General features: G+C 40.0%; 1 protein-coding gene and 1 pseudogene across 7 annotated transcripts in view; both read left to right on the forward strand.

Annotated features, from left to right (window-relative positions):
• LOC102742370 (large ribosomal subunit protein eL36 pseudogene) overlaps nt 1-25517 on the forward strand; it is a 150860-nt pseudogene that overhangs the window by 75466 nt on the left and 49877 nt on the right. The window lies entirely within an intron of this gene.
• Nucleotides 1-25517, forward strand: part of PLS1 (plastin 1) — a 106803-nt gene that overhangs the window by 34069 nt on the left and 47217 nt on the right. For 2 of the 6 annotated variants that reach the window (XM_081827345.1, XM_081827346.1), the window contains exon 2: nt 24864-25020. The exons of 3 other annotated variants lie outside the window; for them this stretch is intronic. The gene's annotated coding sequence lies outside the window, so the exon portion shown is untranslated. Of the gene's footprint in view, nt 1-4364; nt 4474-24863; nt 25021-25517 lie in introns of all 6 variants that reach the window. One more of the 6 variants, XM_081827347.1, reaches the window with a different exon arrangement.

The following is a 25517-nucleotide window of genomic DNA, read 5'->3' on the forward strand; positions in this document are numbered from 1 at the left end:
TATTTGTAATAACTAATATCTCATGGTACAGTTTACACACAGGGTACTGTTTATTGTCAGTGACAGTGTAAAACTGTATTTTATGTAGTCTTGATAATTTTGGATCATTTCTCCAACTTGTCACATTCGCCTCTGTTTTCTTTTTTTTTTATAGCCTTTTTTTTTATTATGTTAATCACCATACATGACATTATTAGTTTTTGATGTAGGGTTCCATGATTCATTGTTTGCATATAACACGCAGTGCTCCATGCAGAACGTGCCCTCTTTAATACCCATCACCAGGCTAACCCATTCTCCCACCCCCCTCCCCTCTAGAACCCTCAGTTTGTTTTTCAGAGTCCATCGTCTCTCATGGTTCGTCTCTCTGTTTTATTTTCTAATGTAGCTGGTGGAGACTCATTAGGAGTGGAGGTGTCTGCTTCTCCATTTTCGTAGGCTTGTCTGATTAGTGTATTTTCAGTACCCACTTTCTGTGTAAGCATCATTTAAAGCTACTTGCCCATTTAGTGAAGATAGGCTTACTATCAGCTAAGTTATGTCATTTGTCAATCCACTCAGGCATACATAAATTTCAGGATATCAGAAATACTGGAAGTGGTCAAAGGAGTGATGGCCCACTGTCCAGCTTCTGCTTTGTGGAATATCCACTCCTCTCTTGGGGTGTCTCTTGTACTATTTGTGACATGGGATCCTCTATCATAAAGACCAAGTTAGGATGCTAGTGAAAATAAGTATGTTAAATATTTGTAAATCTAATTTTGTTCCTTAATACTGCTTCCTAATGTTCACTTCCTACCCTCTGGTGGAGACCTTTGTCCTTGGTATCTTTTGAGGAGCTAAGGGTATGGCCTCAGTCTTTTCATCTATAGAGGGTGTTGGACTGGATGACTTTTTTTATTTTTTAAAAGATTTTATTTATTTATTAGAGAGCGAGCACAAGCAGGGGAAGGGGCAAAGGGAGAGGGACAAGCCGACTCTCTGCTGAGTGGGGAGCCCGATGTGGGACCTGATCCTAGGACCCTGAGATTGTGACCTGAGCTGGAGTCAGATACCTAACCCACTGAGCCACCCAGGTGCCCCAGGAGTGGATGACTTTTTTTTTTTTATTAACCTTGTTTCAAACTTTATTCCCAGGCTTCTTCAGCTTAATTAGCTGCAAAGAATGAATTGTGTATAAGCAAAAACTGAAAAGAGCTGCAGTGTCCAAGGGGCTTGGGCTTAAAAATATTAGAGATCTAGATTTTATCAGATCCATGATCATAATTTTAAAAAAGCTGTCATAATATAAAATAGCAGCTCCCAGTAACTTCTTCAAGTTTTATCTTCTTCAGAAGTTGACTCAATTCAGTTTGCACCATTCTTGGAAGCTTCATCAAAATTCTCCACAAGGGGCGCCTGGGTGGCTCAGTCGTTAGGCGTCTGCCTTCGGCTCGGGTCATGATCCCAGGGTCCTGGGATCGAGTCCCACATCGGGCTCCCTGCTCGGCGGGAAGCCTGCTTCTCCCTCTCCCACTCCCCCTGCTTGTGTTCCTGCTCTCGCTCTCTCTCTCTCTGTCAAATAAATAAATAAAAATCTTTAAAAAAAAAAAAATTCTCCACAAGATCTGGAACTTCATCATCATCCTCCTCTCTGGTAGCAAGTGGTGCTTTTCCATCCACAGACTGTTTGGGCAGAGCTTCAGCCAGTCTTCTTCAACTAGTCAGACTGTCTGCACCGAGTTGGTTTAAGATACTGGGTAGCACTTCTGTCAGCTGCTTTGTCTCAGCATGGCCCGGAGTGGTGGAAGTGTTTGCTGCCAGCGATGCCTGAATTTCGGGGTTGTTAGAGCGCATCACTGTTCCTTGGTTTGTGAACATATTCACTTCTTCAATACCAAAGATACTGTTTACCCCAACTTCTTTAAGGAGAACTGAAGTTTTTTATCATCTGCTGTAGCCATTCTATGAACCACCTTCTTCTTTCGGCGAGCAGTTCCTTTCCCACCAATGCGCACTTGTGCTTGCAGTTTGGCAGTTTCTCCTGGTTCATGATAGTTTCTTTCATCTTGCTGGAGTGGAAATGGGACCGCGCGAGGGAATAGCATTGGCGCTCGGGGTCTCGGGCGGACCAGCTGAGATGAGGTGCCCACACGCGGGGACACAAGATGGCAGCTAGAGAGGACTGGATGACTTTTAAGGTTTTTTTTTTAATCTGGGATTTTTATCCTATTTATTTATTTATTTGTACATGCCTGTCAACTCATTCTCATAAATAACTCTCACTGCTTGGAAGTTGTTTGTATAAGGAATAATTTTCAGAAATACGAATAACATATTAGGATATGCTTCTTAAGTCAAGATTTTAGAAATATATGTGGTTCCCAAACACAACTTTAAAAGTCTCCTTACTCTTCAAGGCCCACTCAGCTTAAACATTATCTCCTCAGGAAAATCTTTGTTAGACCCATATTTGCTTCCTCTTTTTTCTTCCCATATAGCTCTGTCTGTATACCTTTATCAGTAGACGTGAATCACGGTTATATGTGTGCATGTTTGCCTTTCATGAGGCACAGTTATTTATTGCTCAGTTTTATACCAGCACGCCTTGATGATTCACTTCCTGTTTTTCACTGAAAATGTTGAGGAAAGCTGTGGAGAACATATTCTCTAAGAAATTATTCTAAAATGTTTTCTTCCCAAGGGAACTGTCTGGGAAAATCTGGGGTTGGAGTTCTTAACCTGGAGCCTGTAGACCTCTTGGAGGTGCATGAATGGGCTTGAGGGTGAGATGTATATCTACAGACTCTCTGAAATCATATATAAAGTTCAGATCTGTGTGCATATTTCTGGGTGCAGTGCCCCTAGCTTTTGATCAAAAAAGGCTAAATATCAAAAGACCTTTAAGAATCAATGCCACAGGGGGGCGCCTGGGTGGCTCAATCGGTTAAATGTCTGCCTTCGGCTCGGGTCATGATCCCAGGGTCATGGGATCGAGCCCCACATCAGGCTCTCTGCTCAGTGGGCAGCTTGCTTCTCTCTCTCCAGCTCCCCCTGCTTGTATTCTCTCTGTCAAAAAAATAAATAAAATCTTAAAAAAAAGAATCAATGCCACAGGGAACACCTGGGCATTTCAAATACAAGCTATTCATCTAAATTTATGTTTACTTTCTAACCTGATTTTCATCACTTTTGTATGTTTTCAGTTCTCCATAGCATTTTGTGACCTTACTATGCAATCAGTATTTTTAGCAAAGCTTAATACCATAACCTTGAAAATGCCATGCTGTATTTCCTACTAATTATGTACTCATGGCCTTGTCTTACTTATAAGTGATAATTCTTATTGAATGTAATAAGTAAATATTTACTTATCAGAAAAAAGGGAGAATTTGGGGTTAAATTAGAATTAAAAAAGTAAAAACCACATATAGAACTGTTTTGTAAACCTCTACACTGTCTTCTAATTTCAGTGTCTATATAAAAGAGGCTCAGATCTCTTCCTTGAATATCGTGTGGAAAGATGATTCCTTGGCTGCCCTGACATCCTATTTCATGTCTTCATTGCTCTTGGACATTCAGGAGTCAGTGAGGTTTACTGAACTGGGACGCAAGCACACTGGAAGCAGTACCAGCTTTGACACTCAGCAGCAGGTGACCTAGGCTATGTAGGTTGATTTCTTGGAGCCTGTTTCCTTATTTGTAAAATGGGAGTCAAATAATGTAGGCAAACAAAATACTATTACATAGAAAATTATTATTTTCAGTACAACTTAATGGATTAATGTGGGTCAAATGTGATAAGATATGTGAAAGTGCTTTATAAATTAGAAAGCACAGGGGTATGCGGGTGGTGCAGTCAGTTAAGTATATGACTCTAGGTTTGGGCCCAGGTCATGATCTCCGGGTTGTGAGATGGAGCCCCATGTCAGGTTCCCCGCTCAGTGGGGAGTCTGCTTGAGATTCTCTCTCTCCCTCTTTCTCTCTGCCCGCCCCCCCCATACTCTCTCTCAAAAAATCTAAATAAATAAATAAATTAGCACTTAAATGTGAGACTTCTTTATCTTGATAATGGCACCTATTCCTTACAATATCATGGTAGTCTTCCTTGGTCTTTGGTTTTAGCCCATTATGAAGAATCAGTTTCAGATTTATTTTTGCTTTCACAAAATGTAGGTCATTATTATTAGCTAAGAAGGAAATGTCTAGTGTGTTTGCCCTGAGACACTTATATTAAATGAATAAACAGACTCACGTGAAAACACACAAATAAAACAATGTTATTTTAAGATACTGAAATTAAAGTAAGATTTTCAAAGATTGCAAATGTTGGGTTAGTGTCAGTCTAACTCTGTAAGGAGAATGATTAAATTTCCTTGTCACAGATCTCAGTACTTTCCTGGGCCCAGCCTTATTTGGAGTAGTGGAAACGTGGACCTTGACACTGTTGTTTGAATTATATGACTCTAGTGCTTCCTAGCTGAGTGGTATTGGGTGAGTTACTTAATCTTATTGAGCTTGAGTGTCTTTATCAGTAAAAATTGATATACTTCTACTTTTGGGGGTTGTCTTAAGAATTAGAAATAATTTGGAGTGCCTGGCTGGCTCAGTCAGTGGAGTGTGTGTGACTTTTGATCTCAGGGTTGTGAGTTTGAGCCCCACATTGGGTATAGAGATTACTTAAAAAAAAAATAATTAGAGATAATTTATATAAAGTGCCTGGCACATAGTAGATTCTCTTCATATGGTTAATATTATGAACTCAAAAAATTATACTATTCTAGGTTTATGTATACCTCCATTCGGGCTGGTCTGTTTTAGACCCCATTCCTCATTTAGCCTTTCATTCTAGGTGCTCTTTATTAAGTCAAAGAACAAAGCCTGACACACTTCAGCTTTTTCTATATATTCACAAACTGAAATGTTAACTTAGGGGAGTTGCTACATAATTTTCTTTAAAAACAGATTTTCTGCTGTATTTTCTTAAAACCAGATGAAGAGGATAATTAAGTAAAATGCATGATGGAAAGAAGGACTGCTATATACAGTTATAGGATATGCCCTAATGTAATATTCTTCAAGGGACCTAATATCTATGTAATATTCTCTGTTTACTTTCATATTTTTAGCTATAAAATAGTGAAACATGCAAAAGAATAGTGAGAATAATACAATATACACACATTTTCTCTACCCAAATTTAAGAAATATCAGCAATTTGCCATTTATTTTATGCATCAGCTCTTTGTTTTCTGTAAGGAGTAAAACATTAGAGAGATGACTGAAGGCTCTTCCCCATTTTAATCCTTTACCTCGCTAACAGTCCTGAAGTTGGCATGTTAATTATTTTTCCCACCCATCTTTCTATATTTTTCCATTAATGTTTTTCCATTAATAATATAAAGTACTATTTTAAATGATTTAAAATTTTTCACAAATGATATCTGCTGTATACTTTTCCTCATTTAACATATATTCCTCATGTTAAAACCAATATCAACTTCATTTTAACTGTTGTATAGTATTTCACTAAGTGAATATTCTGTAATTATCTAGTCACCTGATGGAGGAATTCAGGTGGTTTCCAAGTTTTTGATACTATTTTTAAGAATATTGTATTTATTTGAGAGAGAGAGAGATAGCAAGAGAGAGCACGAGTGGGGGGAGAGGGAGAAGCAGGCTCCCCCCTTAGCAGGGAGCCTGATGTGGGGCTTGATCCCAGGATCCTGGGATCATGACCTGAGCCAAACGCAGACACTTAACTGGCTGAGCCTCCCTGGCGCCCCAAATTTCTTGATACTATTAACAATGGTGTGCTTTTATCTTTATTTTGGTATATTTGTATAAGAGTTTCTCTGGAATAAATATCTAGAAGTAGAATTGTGTGTCATAGAGTATGCATATCTTCACCTCTTTCAGATACACATCACTCTGGAGAGCATTGTGGTTTAAGATGTTGGGTCATTGTTTTCATTTGCCTTTCCCATTATATGTAGCTATTAAAGTAATGTTTAAAATCTATGGCATAACCCCATTTAAAAAATCATACATGTATCTAGGTATATAAGTATACATGAGTATTTGTAAATTAAAATAGTCCAGTCCTCCCAAGTACTGCCATTGTTTTAGATTTTTATACTGAGCATGAAATCCATGAGCAAAGCAAGAAAATATGACCCATAATGATAGGGGAAAGTCTGTCAACCAAAAATGACCCAGAACTGACACAGATACTAGAATTATCAGATAATGGCTCCGAAACAATCATTACAACTATATTCCAAATGCTTGAAAGAGTTAAGTGGAGACATTGGAAATACTTTAAAAGACTTGTACTGAACTTCTAGAGATAAAAACTATAACATGCTAGATAAACAATACACTGGATAGTCTTAAGGGCAGCTTAGACATTGTAGAAGAAAAGAATAGTGATCTTGAAGACATAGCAATAGAAACTATCCAAAATGAAAAGGAGAAAAGAAATTTCAAAAAATTAAAAATATCAGTGATCTGTGGGATCACTGTGGGACTTCAAGTGACCTAATATCCAAGTACTTAGAGTCCCTAAGGAGGAGGGGGAACAGAAAAAAAATATTTGAAGAATCATGGTTAAAAATTTTCCAAATTTGGGGTGCCTGGGTGTCTCAGTAGGTTGGGCTTCTTCATATGACCTTCAGCCTTCAGCTTGGGTCATGATCTCAGGGTCCTGAGGTCAAGCCTGGAGTTGGGCTCCTTACTCAGTGGGGAGCCTGCTTCTCCCTCTCCCTCTGCCGCTCCCCCTGCTTGTGCTCTCTCTCTCTCTCTCAAATGAATAAATAAAAATCTTAAAAAAAATTTTCCAAATTTGATATAAATTATAAGCCTACAGATCCAACAAGCTCAATTAACTAAAGCAAAAGATACATGAAGAAAACTGCATCAAGGCACATTGTAATTAAATTGCTTAAAGCCAGGATAAAGGATCTTATCTTTAAGGATAAAATCTTAAAAGAAACCAAGAAAAGAGACCACTTACATAATTACATACAGAGGAAGGAAGATAAAGATAATGTAAATTTCTTGTTGGAAATGTGCATGAGAGAGTGGAGGAACATCATTAAAATACTGAAAGGAAAACTGTCAACCTGGAATTCCACACTCAACAAAAATATCTTTCAAAAATAAAGATGAAATAAAGACCTTTCAGACATGTAACAAGTGGAAAAATTCATCCTCAGCAGAGCCCCATTATAAGAAATGTTATAGGAAGACCTTCAGGCAGAAAGAAAATGATAGCTTATGGAAATACAGATCTATGCAAAGGAAGGAAGAGCACCAGAAATGGTACTGTATATATAGGTAAACTGTAACAGATCTTTCCTTATTATTTAAGTATATGTGAAAGATAATTATTTAAAGAAAGAATAAAATGTAGTATGGGGCTTATAACATATGTAAAATGTATGACAAAAATAGCATAAAGGACTGGGAGGGGAAATGGAACACTGTAACATCCTTATACTCTACATGGAATGGTGTCATATCACTTGAAGATAAGCTGCGATGAGTACAAACCCTAAAGCAACCACTAAAATAACAGAGTTGAGCCAAGGAAGGAGAAAAAATGGAATTATAAGTATTATTTGAGTAATCCAAAAGCAGATGGAAAAAAGAGGAAGAAAGGAAACAAAGAACAGGTGGGACAAAGAGCAAAATGAGAGACTTAAACCTAACCATAAAACCTAACCACTTAAACCTAACCATATCAATGATCAATGATTAAAAGGTTAATGGAAATAAATAAATAGTTAATGGTCTAAACACCCCAGTTAAAAAGCAGAGATAGTTCAGATTGGGTGAGAACACAAGACCCAGCTAAATGTTGCCTTGAAGAAACTACACTTTTATTTTTTTTTAAAGATTTTATTTTTTGACAGCGAGAGAAGGAACACAAGCAAGGGGGAGTGGGAGAGGGAGAAGCAGACTTCCCGCCGATCAGGGAGCCCGATGGAGGGCTCAATCCCAGGACCCCAGGTTCATGACCCGAGCCAAAGGCAGACACTTAACGACTGAGCCACCCAGGCACCTCTCTCTGACTGACTTATTTTGCTTAGCATTATACTCTCTTGCTCATCCATGTTGTTGCAAATGGCAACATTTGTTCTTTTTTATGGGTGAATATTCCATTACACACACACATACACACATACATACACACACCACATCTCCTTTATCCATTCATCTATCAGTGGGTACTTGGGGTTGCTTCCATATCTTGGCTATTGTAAATAATGCTGCAATAAACATAGGGGTGCATGTGTCCCTTTGAATTAGTGTTTTTGTGTTTTGGGGGTAAATACCCAGTAGCGTGATTACTGGATTGTAGGGTAGTTCTATTTTTAACTTTTTGAGGAATCTCCATACTGTTTCCCACAGTTTGCATTCCTACCAACAGTGTGCGAGTGTTCCTTTTTCTCCACATCCCTGCCAACACTTGCTTTTCCTTGTGGTTTTGACTTTAGCCATTGTGACAGGTGTGAGGTAGTTTTGATTTGCATTTTCCTGATGATGAATGATGTTGAGCATCTTCCCATATGTCTGTTGGCCACCTGGTTCTCTTCTTTGGAGAAATGTCTGTTCGTGTCTTCTGCCCATTTTTTTTATTGGATTATTTGTTTTTTTGATTGTTGAGTTCTGTCGGTTCTTACTAACCTCTTATCGGATATGTTTTTTGCAGATATCTTCTCTCTTTCAGTAGGTTGCCTTTTAGTTTTGTTGATTGTTTCCTTTGCTGTGCAGAAGATTTCTTTTTTTTTTTTTTTTAAAGATTTTATTTATTTATTTGAGAGAGAGAATGAGAGAGAGTGAGTACATGAGAGGGGGGAGGGTCAGAGGGAGAAGCAGACTCCCCGCCGAGCAGGGAGCCCGATGTGGGACTCGATCCAGGGACTCCAGGATCATGACCTGAGCCGAAGGCAGTCGCTTAACCAACTGAGCCACCCAGGCGCCCCTGTGCAGAAGATTTCTATTTTGATGTAGTCCCAGTAGTTTATTTTTGCTTTTGTTTCCCTTGCCTCAGAGGACCTATCTAGAAAAATGTTGCTATGGCTGATGTCAGAGAAGTTACTACTTAGGATTTTTATGCTCTTAGGCCTCCTGTTTTGGTCTTTAATCCATTTTGAGTTTATTTTTGTGTATGGTATAAGAAAGTGGTCCAGTTTCCTTCTTGGCATGTTGCTGTCCAATTTTCCCAACACCATTTGTTGGAGAGACTTTTTTTCCCATGAGATATTCTTTCCTGCTTTGTCAAATAGGTTTGATTTTTTAAACCTCTGTAGCAAGGATGAACTCTCAGGCCTCAAAATTTAGGTGTGTATAAAAATATCTTTATTTTTCTACAACAGCATAGTTTCTATTATTAGTAGCCATATAGTGGAAGACTTTTCTAGTCATACAGGGTAAAACAGTCATTTAAAGCTGAATTCAGTTGTCTTCTTCCCTGGGTGGTATTTAAGCTTTCAGAAATTTCATCATCTCATGGCATAGGTTTGAGGATAGAGAGTTTAGTTCAGGACTGTTGTTTCTCTGACACTGGCTTCTGGTGAGACTTAGGTTCCTGTGTAGTCCCGGGCGTGGATGTCCCTCCCTGCTGATATCTGCAGAAGTGTCTGAATTCCCAGTTGGTCTGTAGCCCATGTGGTGTCCCTTCATTAAGATCCTGAATCCTGAGGGTTCCTTGCTGGCTCAGTTGGTAGAGCATGCAACCCTTGATCTCAGGATGTGAGTTCAAGCTCTACCTTGGGTGTAGAGGTTACTTAAAAATAAAATCTTAAAAAAAAAAAAAAGATCCTGAAACCCCTTCAAATCCACCTGGCTTAGTAGTGGAATGGTGGAGGGTATGTGGTGGGGGATTGTAAAACAGTCACTAATGAGCTATTTTTCCCCATTATACATGAAATCACCTGTCTCTCCCCAGTTCCCACTCCTCCATGGAACACTTTCTGGATCACTTGGGTATATAGAAGCCTCTCTCTCCTCTTTTAATTCTTTGTGTCCAGACTGCACCATCTATCCTGTGACACCTCTTATAACATCTTAAAAATGATCTTGGGGTGCCTGGGTGGCTCAGTCGTTAAGCGTCTGCCTTCGGCTCAGGTCATGATCCCAGGGTCCTGGAATCGAGCCCCGCATTGAGCTCCCTGCTCAGAGGGAAGCCTGCTTCTCCCTCTCCCACTCCCCTGCTTGTGTTCCCTCTCTCACTGTGTCTCTCTGTCAGATAAATAAAATCTTTAAAAAAAAAATGATCTCAACATCATTTTAACATCTTTTAACATTTTTTCCTGAATTTTATTGATTACACACATAATATTAACATTGTTATTTAACTATTTGTGTTTCTCACACATTCCCCGCCCCCCCACTAGTTTGTAAGCTCTTGGAATGCCCAGATCAGATATTAAATGTCTTTTTTTTTTTTTTAAAGATTTTATTTATTTTTTAGAGAGCGAGCGAGAGAGAAACAGCATGAGAGGGGAGAGGGTCAGAGGGAGAAGCAGGCTCCCCGCTGAGCCGGGAGCCCGACGTGGGACTCGATCCCAGGACCCTGGGATCATGACCTGAGCCGAAGGCAGACGCTTAACCGACTGAGCCACCCAGGCGCCCCCAGATATTAAATGTCTTGATGCTCTTCTCAAGTGCTTAGCATTGGGCTAAAAGCATAGGTGGTCCTCAGTACATATTGGCTGAATGAATGAATGAATTTAAATTTTTTGAGTACAGAAAATAAATCTGTTACCTTTTTTTTTTTAAAGATTTTATTTATTTATTTAAGATAGAGAATGAGAGACAGAGAGCATGAGAGGGAGGAGGGTCAGAGGGAGAAGCAGACTCCCTGCCGAGCAGGGAGCCCGATGCAGGACTCGATCCCGGGACTCCAGGATCATGACCTGAGCCGAAGGCAGTCGCTTAACCAACTGAGCCACCCAGGCACCCAAATCTGTTACCTTTTATATCTCAACATAGTGTTGAATCCTGAGTAGTCATAAACTATTTACTTCATTTGACTGAATTGAGAGTCACTTTATGTTATTCTTTCTACACGTATTTCCAGTGTCCAAGGAAGCCTAGAACATCCATGTCTCCTACATGCAAATGACTAAAGGTTTGATTACAGTCAGCTGGAGGGGTGCCTGGCTGGCTCTGTTGGAAGAACATGGGACTCTTGATCTTGGGGGTCATGAGTTTGAGCCCCATGTTGGGCATAGAGATTACTTAAAAAATAAATAATAAAGAAAAAATAAAGCTTTAAAAAATTAAAATTAGCTGGGAGAATTTTATAGAATAGGAAAGATAAAATGAGTATAATTACATGCATGGCATGTCAGGGATAGAATATAATACAAGGCCAGAAAAATCAAAGACCTGGCAGTATTTCGTTCAAGAGGATATTAGCAACAGTGGGCAGATGACTCTAATTCACTTTTCTGAGGCTAAGGGAGAAAAACTGTACTGAGCAGATGATTCCCCTGAGCTTACACTTGGTAGGATTTTAATGATTTTCTACACGTGCATTCAAATAACAAATTTTTATTGAGTTCCACCTATGGGTAAGTCCAATGTGTTGGATACTCAGTATTCAGAAATGATCTGAGAAAAGGTGTTTCTTACATCCCCAAATGTGTAGTCCTTGATGGAGGACAGAAGATACAGTGTGCACACTGGCATTCACCAGAGTGTTGATTGACTTTCTTTGGCATTGCTGAGGGATGTAGCTGCTTGGTCTGAGGGGGTTGAGGAAGACTCCACAGGGAAATGGTATTTACCTGGACCAGGAATTCTAGGAAAAGGGTATGTGCAGAGGGTTGGTATTAAGGAGGAAGTAACATGTACAGGATCTGCTGGTGTGCTCAGTATGACTAGAGCATGTGGTTCGGGCAGGAGTGGTACCTCATGATAAAGGGGCATTCCGTTAGATACCAGCTTGGATTTATTCTAGTAGAACATAAAGTTTATCTCCTCCAGTTTTCAAAATTATTTATTTATTTATTTATTTATTTATTTATTTATTTATTTATTTATTTAAGATTTTATTTATTTGACACAGAGAGAGACAGCGAGAGAGGGAACACAAGCAGGGGGAGTGGGAAGGGAGAAGCAGGCTTCCCGCCGAGCAGGGAGCCCGATGTGGGGCTCGATCCCAGGACCCTGAGATCATGACCTAAGCTGAAGGCATTCGCTTAACCATCTGAGCCACCCAGGCGCCCATAAATTATTATTATTATTTAAAAATTTATTTATTTGAGAGAGAGAGAGAGTGTGCATGGGGGAAAGGGCAGAGGGAGAGAATATCCAAGCAGACTCCTGCTGAGCTCGGAGCCTGACACAGAGTTTGATCCCAGGAGCCATGGGATTAGGACATGAGCCGAAACCAAGAGTTGGATTCTGAACTGACTGAGTCATGTGGGTGCCCCTTCAAAATTATTTTTAACTGTCATGTAGGAATGGTTAAATGTGAATCTTCACTTTTTCCATTCCTTCACTTCTTGTCTCTTGTAAAAGTAATATATGACCATTGTGGAAAATAGGCAACTATATAGAAAAAAATTAAATCATCCATTATCTCACCACCCTCAAGCCCCAAATAGCTCCTGTTATCAGTTTTATGTATAGTATCTGCTGTTCATTTTTAAAATACTTTTAATTGTATTTTTTTTAAAAATTATGTCCTGGGGTGCCTGGGTGGCTTTGTCAGTTAGCGTTTGCCTTTGGCTCAGGTCATGATCCCAGGGTACTGGGATCGAGTCCTGCATCAGGGTCCCTGCTCAGTGGGGAGTCTGCTTCTCCCTTTGCCCCTCCTTTCCGCTTACGCTCTCTTAAATAAATAAATCTTTAAAAATAAAAAATAAATAAAAAATAAAACTGTCCTGTTTTTTACTTATAAATGAATTCCTTATCTCTGAATATTTCAGGCATACTTATTTTAAAGTTTCTTTCATGATTTCCAGTTTGGAAGTTTTTACTGTCTTCCATTGTGTGATGGGTTCTTATATGATTTGTAATGTTTGTCTGTGAGGACATTTTGTTTTCTTCAGGACATTTTGTTTTCTTCAGGACATTTTGTTTTCTTTAGTGGAGTTCAATGTATGCTCCAGGTGGTGGAGTTGTGCCTATGGGGCGGTTTTGCTTCTGCCTGCCAGATCCATATGGTTTCATTGGTTTCTTAGGTTCCTGCAGTAAGGTAATGTAAAATTCAGATCTCACACTCATGCGGGGCAGATTTGGGGTTCTGATTTTTCATGGGTACCTTTTTTCTATGTAGAGTCTATGTTGAGCATCCGTCTTTACAGAGAGGATGGCCCCTTCCCGGTTTCCACCTGTATGTTCACTTCCTGGTTTCTGCTGTGTTCACAGCCTGAGGTTTCAACTCCTGTCCCTTGAGATGTGAATGTGGACCTGCTCTTACTTGATTTCCCTCTTCATTTTTGGTACCAGGAGATTTCTTTTGCTTGCTTAGGCTTAGATACATATTGAAAACATTTAAAGATTTATATTTTATCCAACTTTTTTTTTTTTTTTTTTTTAGAGGGAAGGGGTGGGGGAGAGGCAGAGGGAGAGGAAGAAAGGGAATCTTAAGTAGGCTCCATGCCCAGCACGGAGCCCAATGCAGGGCTCAGTTTCACAACCCTGAGATCATGACCTGAGCTGAATTCAAGAGTCAGACACTTGACCAACTGAGCCACCCAGGTGCCCCTTATCCAACATTTCTATGTGTTTGAAACAGGTGGAGGAATTTACCTATTGCCTCTATCATCTTGGCTAACAACTCCTTGTGCAGATATATACTTTAAACAAAGTTGGAAATATATTACACATGTTATCCCCTTTATTTTAACCTGATAATATATTGTGAGTTTGTCCTCATATTCTTTGAGAAGATTACTTTTAATGACTACCTGACTTTTGTAAGAGTGTACTGTATTTTATTAAGCAAATCCTCTATTTTTGGAAATTTAGGTTTTGTTTTTCCATTATTATAAGTAATGATGAAATGAACATCTTTATACTAATATCTCTCCACTGATTTCAGCTTGTTTCTGTAGAATAATTCCTACAAGAGGAATTCCTTCATCAACATTTTTGAGACTTTGAGACTAAATTATCCTGCAGAAAATTTGTTTCAATTTGCACCCAGTACAGTGGGTTTGTATATTTCCTGGAACTATTGCTCCAACTGGTTCTTATCCTTTAAAAGGATGGATGCTAATTTTCTGGGCAAAAAAAAAATGGTATTTCATTATTATTTTAATTTCCACTTGGTTTAGTGGCTGTTTTATTTTTATTTTTTTAAAGATTTATTTATCTATTTTAGAGAGCATGAGTGGGAAGGGCAGAGGAAGAGGGAGATAGAATCTCAAGCAGACACTGCACTGAGCATGGAGCCTGATGCGGGGCTCCATCTCAAGACCCTGAACTCAGGACCTGAGCCAAAACCAAGAGGCAGAGGCTTAACGGACTGTGCCACCCAGGCGCCCCTAGTGGCCATTTTAAAAGGATGTTTTCAGTAGGTCAGTGATTTTTCAGTTTAGAAAATTTTCTTAGTCATATGGGGCCAGAGTGGCTACCAACTTGTCCTTTTTTGTTACTTGCTATTCCCCTACTGTCTTCTAAGGAAGTTGGATCCTTAGGTGGAAAGTGTGTTTGGTGACAGGGCAGTGGGTGAAAGAGTGTTAACTGCAGAAGGTGAGCAAAGAGTTGAATTGCTCAACATAAGAAAAGTGGTTGGGGTGGAGGTTAAGGAAAGAAATACCCTGGAGAACGGGAGGCTGAAACCTAAAGAGAGTGGTCTGGGAATTGTGGCAGGGAGGAGGCACTATCCCAGAGAGGAGTTTGAGGGAAAGACGGGGGTAATTAAAGGAAAATGTGCAGAATTTTGTCCAGTGGTGGGCAATGTAAATTTTCTTCTCCACCTCTCCACAAAATCTTAAGTAAAATATTTTTCATTAAATGCATTGCTAGGTTGGCTCTGTCTGAGGGTATGGGTTGAAGCTGATGGGCACAGAGTAAGAGCCAAGTACTGGATGGGAAGAGTCAGGGAGAACAGAACCTGCTGAAGTAGCCCTCACAAGACACCAGAGTGCTGGGCTAAGGTAGTGACAAGTGAAGACGGAGAGGAGGGGGTATTCCAGAATTTGGAGGTAGGATTTCGTGGTAAGTTACGGTTTTTTTGTAGGGAGAGGGGAATGGAGTCAAGATGACTTTGAGGCTTACGGTTTGGGAGACTACATACATAGGAGATGTCTCCGATGACTGGGACCGACTTTGAGAAGAAAGTTCACTCTTTCCAGGCTTATAATTGGGGGTGTGGATGCTAGTGCTTTTGAATGGATGACGTGGGCCCAGAAGGTGGTGGTGTCAGAAAGTGTCTTCCCCATTTTTCCTGTTCTCCTATAAGCTCTGGAGTCCTGGTATAGCTCAGAGAATGGAGAGGGATTTATCTAACAACTAGCGTTGGTCTTCTCAAGTGATCATATTGAGTAGGCCTTTGAGCTAACTTTGATTTAATTCAGGAAAATAAGGATTATAATTTGAGAGTTGTAGAAAATTTTATAGCTTTACAATTTATTATTCAGATTTTCTGTATCCTTGTTTGCTTTTGACTCATTAAACTATCAGCAGTTAACATCTCCTACAGTAGTTGTGCTCTTGTTAATTTCTTCCTTTGTTTCTAAAGCTATACAACCCCGGGGCATATAAACATTAATGCCAGTGTGTCTTAATTTTAACTGTATTTGTCTTTAGTGGTGTTTACTCTGAGTCCTTTTTTGATGTAAATACTCTTACCCAGCATTGTCAAAGATTTGTTCTAGAACTCTGAGCACAGCATTTTACTCCTGTCTAGATGCCCGGTCTGTCATCTCTGGAGAAGTGTGGACTGATTTTATAAATGTGATAAATCTTTAAACTTCACTGGGTCTCAGTTTCTTTGTTGGGAGACCTATGTCTAATAAGGGGTTAAAGAGGTAAAATGGATGCTTGGAAAGTATAAAATACTCGATAAATATAAAGTGCTATTTAATTTTTCTAATGCCAAGATTCTGGTGTGAGGGAATTTCCAGAGCTGGTAGTGGGCACTGCCTCCTTCCATTCTCCACAGCAAGAGGTGCAGATACCTCATAGTGCTTGGGCAGATGTCTAGTTGCACTGTGGAGGTGTCCCTCTCCTGTGAGTAGGAACGTCTCTGACCTGTTATGTTTGGCTAGTAGAATCCTTCTGTGGTAGCATGCAGGCTATTAAAAGAATGATAAAACCATAGACTTGTTAACTATTGTACTCTTTAAGAAAACTGTGGTGATAGTGGTGATTCTTTGTAATATGGCATCCTTTGCATTTGTTGGAAAATATAATTTTTTGGTACTAATGATTTTTATCCATAATTGATAGAAATTTAGGATTTTATGGGTCATTGAAAACAAACACACATATATATAATTCCTTCTTCCTTTGTCAGTTAATAGTCAGAGTTGATTTCTACAGGTTGTAAAATAAAGTGCCTCAGGGTTTCAACTCCTAAAAACACTGTTTTAATTTATGTACAAAGTGAGACATTTCAAATTTAAACCAATGTGTGCTTTGGAGGTTAAAGTTCAAACCCTGACCAGGAAACACCCTGGATAGGACTCCTCTGCTCACTTGGACACAAGTTGGACAAGAATGTCTGTATTGCTGTGAATCATATACATGGAAATTCTTGGGTGGAAATGGGGGGAAAGGATTATAAACTAGGAAGTAATGCCCAGATTATTCCAGAGCCCCTGGAAGTGACTCACCGCTTCCTGTTCTCTGACAGCTCTTTGGTGTTTGTGTTGAGGCATTTATTCTGAATGAAATATTTGGCAATATAGATAGTTACAGTCTGGGAAGTTACCTCTCTAATGTATAATTTCCAGTGACTAAATAATACATAGAAAATAGGAGCAAGGTACTTTTGTAGAGACAGAAAAAAAGGTAATGTAAAAGAATTCATATAGTTCTCACAAAGCTCATTGAAATCCTTCCATTCATTCTCTGAGTTTCTAGTAAGACAGATCACACATAGATAAATTAAAACGGCGTTTTCAGGAGTTGAAACTCTGAGGCACTTTATTTTACAACCTGCAAAAAGCAACTCTGACCCTCTTTATTAACTGATCTGTCTCTGACCCTCTTTATTAACTATCCGCACTTCACCCTAACTGTATGCTGGAAAGCCAGGTTCTAGGGCAGCTTCTAATAGGCAATCGTCACAGGGTGTATAATTTGAGATAGAGGAGTGGAAGGGGATGTATGGAGACCACCACTATGAAGTATAATTAAGGGTCTGGACTTGGAAAACTCCCTGGGCATGGATCCCAGCTCTGCCACTTATTGTGAAGCCTTGGGCCTCAATTTCTTTAGTGTAAAATGAGAATTGTAGTATTACCAGCCTCAGGGAGTTTCTGTGTAGATTGAGACAATATATGTACTACTTAGAACAGTGCTTGGCCTGTGGTGAGCCCCCATGAATGTTTATTACTGTCAGAGAGGTAAGGGAAGTCTCCCTTGCCTTTTTGGACTGCTGTTGTGTATGAATGCTGTGTTTTCTGATTTCTTTGGATGGAGAGTTTGGAGGTGATTTTATGAGTCCTGTTTCTATGACCTTCAGGTGTTCTTAACTGGGTGGGATGAGTTCAGTTGAGGACAAAGCTATTAATGGCATGCTTGCATTTGCTTGGGAGTCAATTTAAGCCTTGGTTTTTGCTTCATGCAAACATAGAGATTGTGCAGAAGGCAAATGAACCTAGGACAAAGAGATTCTCTATAGCTGTCGGTCTTCTTGGTATCCCCTGAACCACAGGGTTGGGCATGTGGCCTGAGCTCTGCCAATCAGACTAACATCCTGGGGAGTAGACTGTCATCCACAGCTGGTGGTGGTTGAAGCATCTGGAGACAGAGCTCTAAAAGCTCTAAAAGTTTCCACTGTGAAGCTCCTTAGAACTGCCTGGCGCCTGTCCTTCCAGAGCCTGCTTGTTCAGTCCTCCCTCTTTGAGCCAGCGTGTTCCAGTGTGTTCCTTTTTTGGCAAATTTTGCCAGAATCAGTTTTGGTTGCTTACAATGAAAATACCTTAATGGGCACAAATACCAAGTAGGCAGATTAAATGTGTCCATTGTCGTATGTAAGGGGATACAGATGAAGCTACGAGTCTTGGAAATCACAGAAAATTCCTTTTTAGAGAGTATGGCTTACAGTGAGATCACTTGTTTTCTGAGGTGCATAAGGAGTGAATTGTTGACCTATTTGAATGGAAAAAGGAAGAGTTTTAGGCTGGCCAGGATCGGCCTGCTCCAAATAGAAGGTATAGCAGGCAGGCATCTTTGGAGATGGCAGGGGTTATTTTTCATGTCAGAAGTTGAACTTACCAGTAGGCAAAAACACAAACTCGTTTTATTTAAAGAAGATATTCTTCATTGTGCTTTATGTGTGCCAATAACTAAAAATTTGTATTATAGCCTCAACATTAGGGCTGATTTTAAAAAAAGAAAGACATTTGCAATAAACTGGAGAACTATAATGCTCTTTTGTGGAAGGATTTAGAAACAATTACTAAAGATATTAAAGTTATTTTTTAAAAAAGGCTTTCAGAGGAGTGACATCTTTTGAATAAGATCACTCATCATTATTGTCACCAAGAGGTTAAAAGTGGAGTTTTTGAGTATTTATGTTGTATTGCATCATCTTATCACCATGATATTTTTAATTACAGAAGAAATACAAGATATTCCATTGCTCTCAAAAAACTTAAAAATTAGATAAGGTACTGTTTGTTATTCAATACAGATACTTAGAAAACAACTCCATTTTGTCAGAGTGAGTACTCTCTGGGGGAGATCACTAAGAATTTTCTCCCTTAGCTGGGATTTGCATCTTTCTCTGACTATTCATTTTTCAAGGCCCAGCTCAAATAGTACCTCCTCTGTAAAGTCTTCTTGGAAGACTGGAAGCAGGCAGAAGATTCTTCCTTTCCTACTGATTTCATTCTAGCTTGCATTATAGTTCTGGAGGCGGCATCCTAGTTCATTTTGAGGGCTGACTCTTCGGTAGGGGCTCTGTCAGGGGCCATGTTGGGAAGGGGACCCAGAGGCAACTCAAGGCCCTGTGGGAAAGAGCTGGAATTAGTGAGTGACATTTGCAGTGGGTGAGGGAGTCTCATGTGTTTGCCATTGCTGTAATCTGTGGTTTATTGACTCCCTTACTAGATTGTAAATTCTTTTAGAGCTGATTCTGTGTGTTAGTCACCATTAGATTGCCTCCAAAGCTTGGAACAACACCTAACACCTTAGATGTTCTCAGTAAACATATGCTGAGACAAAATGAGGCCAATGAGGAGATTCATGGTGGAATTTGACCTCCATTTGGAGGGCATGTGAAAAATTGGATGTGGGAGAATAGAGTTTCTCAGGACAGGAAATGACATGAAGGAAAGTTAAGGGACAATCAGGAAGAGGCCTTGGGAGAAAGAGGTCTTTCTAAGGGCAGAGTGGGAAAGAAGAATTGTTAACAGGGAAGGATTAGAGTCTAGACCAATAGGTTTACAGCTAAAAATTATTGAGGCTATAATCTGATGAAGGAAATTGAAGTCTAGTTTAAAGGAATAACAACCAAAAAAAAGAAAAAGAAAATTTTGTTATGGAATACATTATCTTTTGGAATGTTTTCTTCCTCTAGAATTTAAAAATAGAGAATAATTAAGCAGCTTGTATAATTTTGAATAGCAATATAGTGACATCTCATGGAATTACTATAAACTGGGAAGCCAAAACAATAATAAAAGCAGCAAATAGATTTGATAAACCTGTTGTTTCTAATATTCCTACTTAAAGTTTATTTCAGGCCAATTTCTTTGAGAAGCCATAACTATATCAGATATCTAATCATGTATAAAAATGCTATTAAAGACTAGATGGAGGGGTGCCTGGCTAGGGCAGTCAGAAGAGCATGCGACTTGATCTCATGAGTTTGAGCCCCATACTGCATGTAGAGATTACTTAAAAATAGCTAAATAAATAAATAAACTAAAAAAAAAAGAGATAGGGAGTTTTGTTTTTTCAGCCTCATTCATTCCTGAATTCCTGTCTGCCATACATCTTTCTTATTCCCTTTGTACTTCGGAAGCACATTATTGTTCCACACAGCAAATTATTGAGGGTCCCATGGAGGTCTAGGTCAAGCCCCCCTTTGAAAATTGAACTAACTTATAGGGACTTTGATACTTGGGGAGACCTGCTTTTGGTGAGCTACTGGATAAAGTTACAAACATCTTGGGTGTTTGTTATTTTTACTATCATGTGTTAGGTAAATTTTTTTTTTTCCCCTCTATCTGCAATGCGTTAGTAATTTCCTGATTTTAACGATTTGTTGACTCTGAATATTTCTTATTGCAGATAGATTGCCTGCTCTGCCTCACAACAGAAAGACCTGCCATTCCTCATAATATATTACTACTCAGTTTGCCATTTAACAAGAAATGAGTTAGGAGAAATGGGAAGGATCTTTCCGGCTAATAGAGAAGGGAAAAAAGGTACAAAGAAGCTATAAGCCTAGAGGCCTTTAGGCTATGAATATAGTCTTCAGTGCTGTGGGAGCAACCATAAACTGACTTCTATGCTTCACTGATGCACTGAATTTCTGGGATTAGGTGTGGTGGTGGTAGTAAAATACCAATTATGGCAAAAATCAATGATACTATAATAGCACTGTATGGTGACAGATGGTAGCTACTCTTGTGGTGAGCACAGCATAACATATAGAGATGTTGAGTCATGATGTTGTACATCTGAAACTAATGTAACATTGTGTGTCAACCATACTCAAAAAAAAAAAAAAAACTAAAAATGGGGGCCTGTGTGGCCCAGTCGGTTAAGCATCTGACTCTAGATTTCAGCTCAGGTCATGATGTCAGGGTCGTGACATTGAGCCCCTTGTTGGGATCCGTGCTGGGTGTGGAGCCTGCTTAAGATTCTCTCCCTCTCTACCGTGCCCCCAAAAAACCTAAAAAATTATGACAAAAATAATGCTTCTTATTTAGATGTAAACTTAGAAAATATAATTATGATTAATTTTCTTTCCTAATTCAGAATGTTCAAATATTTTCTGTCATTTGAGGAACTGACCCCCCGCCCTTTTATTTTATTTTTGTAAACTATGTCTGTATATCAGTTTGGACTCTTTGTTGCAAGCAACAGAAACCCAGTTTAACTGGCTTTAAAAAAATTTGTTTCAAGTAACTAAAGTGTCAAGGTTTTAGCACAGTGGGATTTTGCATTTAACCCTGCCGGGTCACGTTTTCTCTTCATCCACTGGCTCTCCTTTCTACTGTGTTGGTTTTGGCTTCATTCTTAGCCCCCAGGTCCTCCGCTCCTGGAGGCAAGATGCATGCAGCTGCTCTGGCTCTACTTCTTCATGAAAAACTGATCCAGGGGAGTTTGTGGGACTCTTATTACAGGAAGTTCCACAAAAGCTTTCTTATGTCTCACTGGCTCCAACTGGATTATATGCCTGTCCCTAAACCAAATCCCTTTGGCCAGAGAATGTGATGTGCTGATTGGCTTGGACCTAGAGCTTTGCTCAAATGTTATGCATGGATTATATGGAATGAGTGGAACCCCAAAACGAAAATTGGTGCGGTTACCAGAAGAAGGGAAATAGTCACTGGAGAAGAAACATGTTCAGGAAATGATACTTGAAGTATTGATGATATTAAAACATTATAGCGTAGCAACTTTGGTAACATTGGTGTGTTGAATTTTCTCAGAGAGCCAGAGAAGTCCTAAAGTGGGGGCGTGGGAGTGAGAGAGAGTAGAGGGGATATAAATAATAAGTGAGAAGGAAAAGATCCTGGGATAATAGGCAGATCCACTTACCTGAGCTAGGAATCTGTGATTAGTGGTCTTCTGACCTGCTGGCTCCTCTTCTCTCAGAGGAGCTGTCACTTGGAAATATCCCTTACTGGGATCAGGGATGTGGTGAGTGGTGCATAAGTGAGGTTGGGTTTTGACATGTTAAGAGATAAAATGTTCTCGTCTGGCCCTTAGAATGAGCTAATTTGATGGGAGTGTTTCTAGAGAAACATAGAGTGTTTCCAAGTTCCCTTGAAAGGCCAAGTGAAGTGATGTGGAATTAGAGAGGTGTAGAAGCAGAATTAATAGACCAGAGTTCTAGTCTGACACACATGGTGCTTTGTAAGAATTCAAATTGTATGCAAAATTTGAAAATAAAATTTCACATAAAAATATGGATTTCTGGGGCGCCTGGGTGGCTCAATTGGTTAAACGTCTGCCTTCAGCTTTCAGGTCGTGATCCCGGGGGCCTGGGAAATAGTCCTGCATCGGGCTCCCTGCTCAGTGGAGAGACTGCTTCTCCCTTTCTCTCTCCTTCTGCTTCTCCCCCTGCTTGTGCTTGCTCTCTCTCAAATAAATAAATAAAATCTTTTTAAAAAATATGGGTTTCTGGTTTCTCTTTAAAAATCAGAACATTTGGCAACCTTTGGCCTGATTCCTGTGGGCAGTAGCCCACTGGAGCTCAGCAGTAGCTTCCCCTTTCAGAACCAGGCAGGCATCCTGGACACATCAGGAAAAGGCTAAAGGCTAGGGAGTCAGCTGTAAGAGCCTCCTTCCTCCTCCCGGGCATCAGGGACCAGGAAAAATTTTCATGGGCTGCTGGGTAGAAGTGGTGCCGAGCTTGGGCCCTGGGGCATCTTTGGTTAGCAGGTCCCAAGAAGAACTGATTCCCACTTGATAGACTGTAATTTCCTCCGCTTACAAGTTAGTTGTATTCACTTGATGTTGAATTTAGAGAGAGCTTGAGGCTTCAGGAAGATACTAGGGACTAAGTCTTCCCCTTTCTTTCACATCCCGAATGGTCCCAGTCAGTCTTCTATGGATACTCTTGACCTAAACGTGGATCAGTAAACTCTACTTTGTATCTTTTATATATACATTTAATGCAATTTCCTATTTCTCAACTAAAAAATTACTAAGTGTGGCCATGCTGACAAAGGGGCAATGATTTTTTTTGCACTTACTACAGCTTTATGTGTTGGGGTTTCCAGAGTTGGCACTGTTTGGGGTTAGGGTCGATGCAGAGAAGTCTGGAGTAAGGCCTTGTGAGAAGAGACCAGGTTTTTTCCTACATGCTGATTAACAATTCAGTGAGCAACTCTAACTCTTCACAGCCATTCATTCAGTTGCACAAATCAAGTAACATTTGAACCTCTGTGCTTGGGTGACCAAATCCCATACACTAAGTAGTGAAGGTCAGTTTTGGTGCCCACAGCTTCCATTTCAATAAGGTGTCTTTCCTTGAGAAAGTTATTCTAAGTCCTTCTATATAATCTTTTTTTTTTTTTTTTGTCTGAATCCATTTCTGAATTCAAAATACTTGTTGACTCACCACATGCTTTTACACTGGTATTCTGGTGTGGGTCAAGCTCCCCTCTGACTTCACTTTGCAGAAGGATGCTCAGGAGAAATCTGAGTTATGTTGTCCCCATTTAATAGCTGCTTTGTCCAAAGAGGGGTCAGTCTGGTATGTAGAGTAGGAGTCTAACATTTAACAAAGTCAGTGGTCTCCCAGTTCATATTTATATTAGGGAATCTGTAGACAGTCCAATTAACTAGAGAAAATCTGATAAAGTAACAGGCTGATATGGAATGTGAATGTTTGCTTTTTGGAAAATGAGTGATGCCACTCCCTATTGTGAAATATGGTTGAGAAAAGAGATTGCTGAAAATACAGAAAAATGAAAGTTTTCTCTAGGTTTCCTTTAAACTAAAAAGAAAACCCTTTAATTAATTCATATTTCTTAGCTGTTTATTTTTTCACATAGTGATTTATTCCAGTGACCTTGTGTTCTTTAAGCTTGTAATTGGGAGCTAAAAATAGGACATAACGGGAAAAGAGGAGAGTTGTGGTGGTAGATAAGAGAATAGTTTATGAAGAAGGGGAGGAGGATATAGAGGATACCATAGAGTCGCCACTCCCAGAGATACTGCGGTGCTCTGGAACCTCTGATCCTAGGCAGTTCTCCAGAGAAACACTATCAAGGCTCTTCCCATAAAAGTCAGATATGAAAGAAATATCACATTTATTTTTTTTTTTTTAAGATTTTATTTATTTATTTGACAGAGACACAGCGAGAGAGGGAACACGGCAGGGGGAGTGAGAGAGGAAGAAGCTGGCTTCCCGCTGAGCAGGGAGCCCGATGCGGGGCTCAATCCCAGGACCCCGGGATCATGACCTGAGCCGAAGGCAGACACTTAACGACTGAGCCACCCAGGTGCCCCTATTTATGTTCTTTAAGGCAAATTCATTTTGACTGTGATGCCTCATCCTGCCTGAGCAGTCGGGTCTTTCTCAGGTATCTGGAATCTGCCCCTCAGGCTCTGTTGTATGAGGTCTTTTTTTTTAATTTTATTTTATTTGAGAGAGAGAGAGAGTGAAAGAGAGAGCACAAGAGGGGGTAGGGTCAGAGGGAGAAGCAGACTCCCCACCGAGCAGGGAGCCTGATGCGGGACTCAATCCAGGGACTCCGGAATGCATACCCGAGCCAAAGGCAGCCGCCCAACGAACTGAGCCACCCAGGCGCCCCTGTATGAGGTCTTAAACAGACCACAGGCTTGGAGGAAGCTCGTCTGTCCTTGGTCATTAGTCCTCAGTGTTGACCTGGGAAGCACCCATTGCTTACCCTGCGTATCCCTTTGGCAGAAATTCCGCTGCACCTTGTCTGTCCCTCTCTTTGCCACCCTTATGGCTGCAGTCTTCCTTGATGGCATCCCAGACTTTCCTCCTTCTGCACCGGGATAATTTCTGTCTCTCTGTCTTCCTCATCTAGTGGCTTCTCAGAGATGGCCTACTGCTCCTACCCCATTGGCAGCACACCCAGCCTAAGTAAACCCTAAGGAAGTTTGTACTTCAACCCCAGGACTCAAGGAACCACAGATTCCAGGCTGGTTTTGCTTTCTGTGCTGCCAGCATTCCTAAAACAAGAGGTAGTTATTACTTTAGTTGAGGAGTGGGACTGGGGAGGGGGGAAGGTGGAAAATAAACACAATTTGATATTTCAATAAATTATTCTGCCACAATAATATTAACTATTTGATTGTTCAACATCGAAGTACTTAAAATTTTTCCCCATATCCTGAGGGGCTTTGGGAAATTTTCTCCTGTTCAAAACATATTCTTGTGTTAGCTCTATTATTTTATTTACTTATTATTTTTTACTGTCTGAGTTTAAAAGTTAAACAGTTGTATTATAAAATATTTAAAACAAAAAATACTGAAAAGTACAGGAACAATTTAACCATTATCCATATACTTAATGCTCAGATTGAACAGATGTTAAAAATTTTGCCATAGGGGTGCCTGGGTGGCTCAGTTGCTTAAGCGACTGCCTTCGGCCCAGAGTCCTGGGATCGAGTCCTGCATCGGGCTCCCGGCTCAGCGGGGGGCCTGCTTCTCCTTCTGACCCTCTCCCCTCTCATGCTGT

This window comes from Leptonychotes weddellii, chromosome 1 (assembly GCF_054177405.1).
Source record: "Leptonychotes weddellii isolate Sample4059 chromosome 1, ASM5417740v2, whole genome shotgun sequence".
Classification (NCBI taxonomy): Eukaryota; Metazoa; Chordata; class Mammalia; order Carnivora; family Phocidae; genus Leptonychotes; species Leptonychotes weddellii.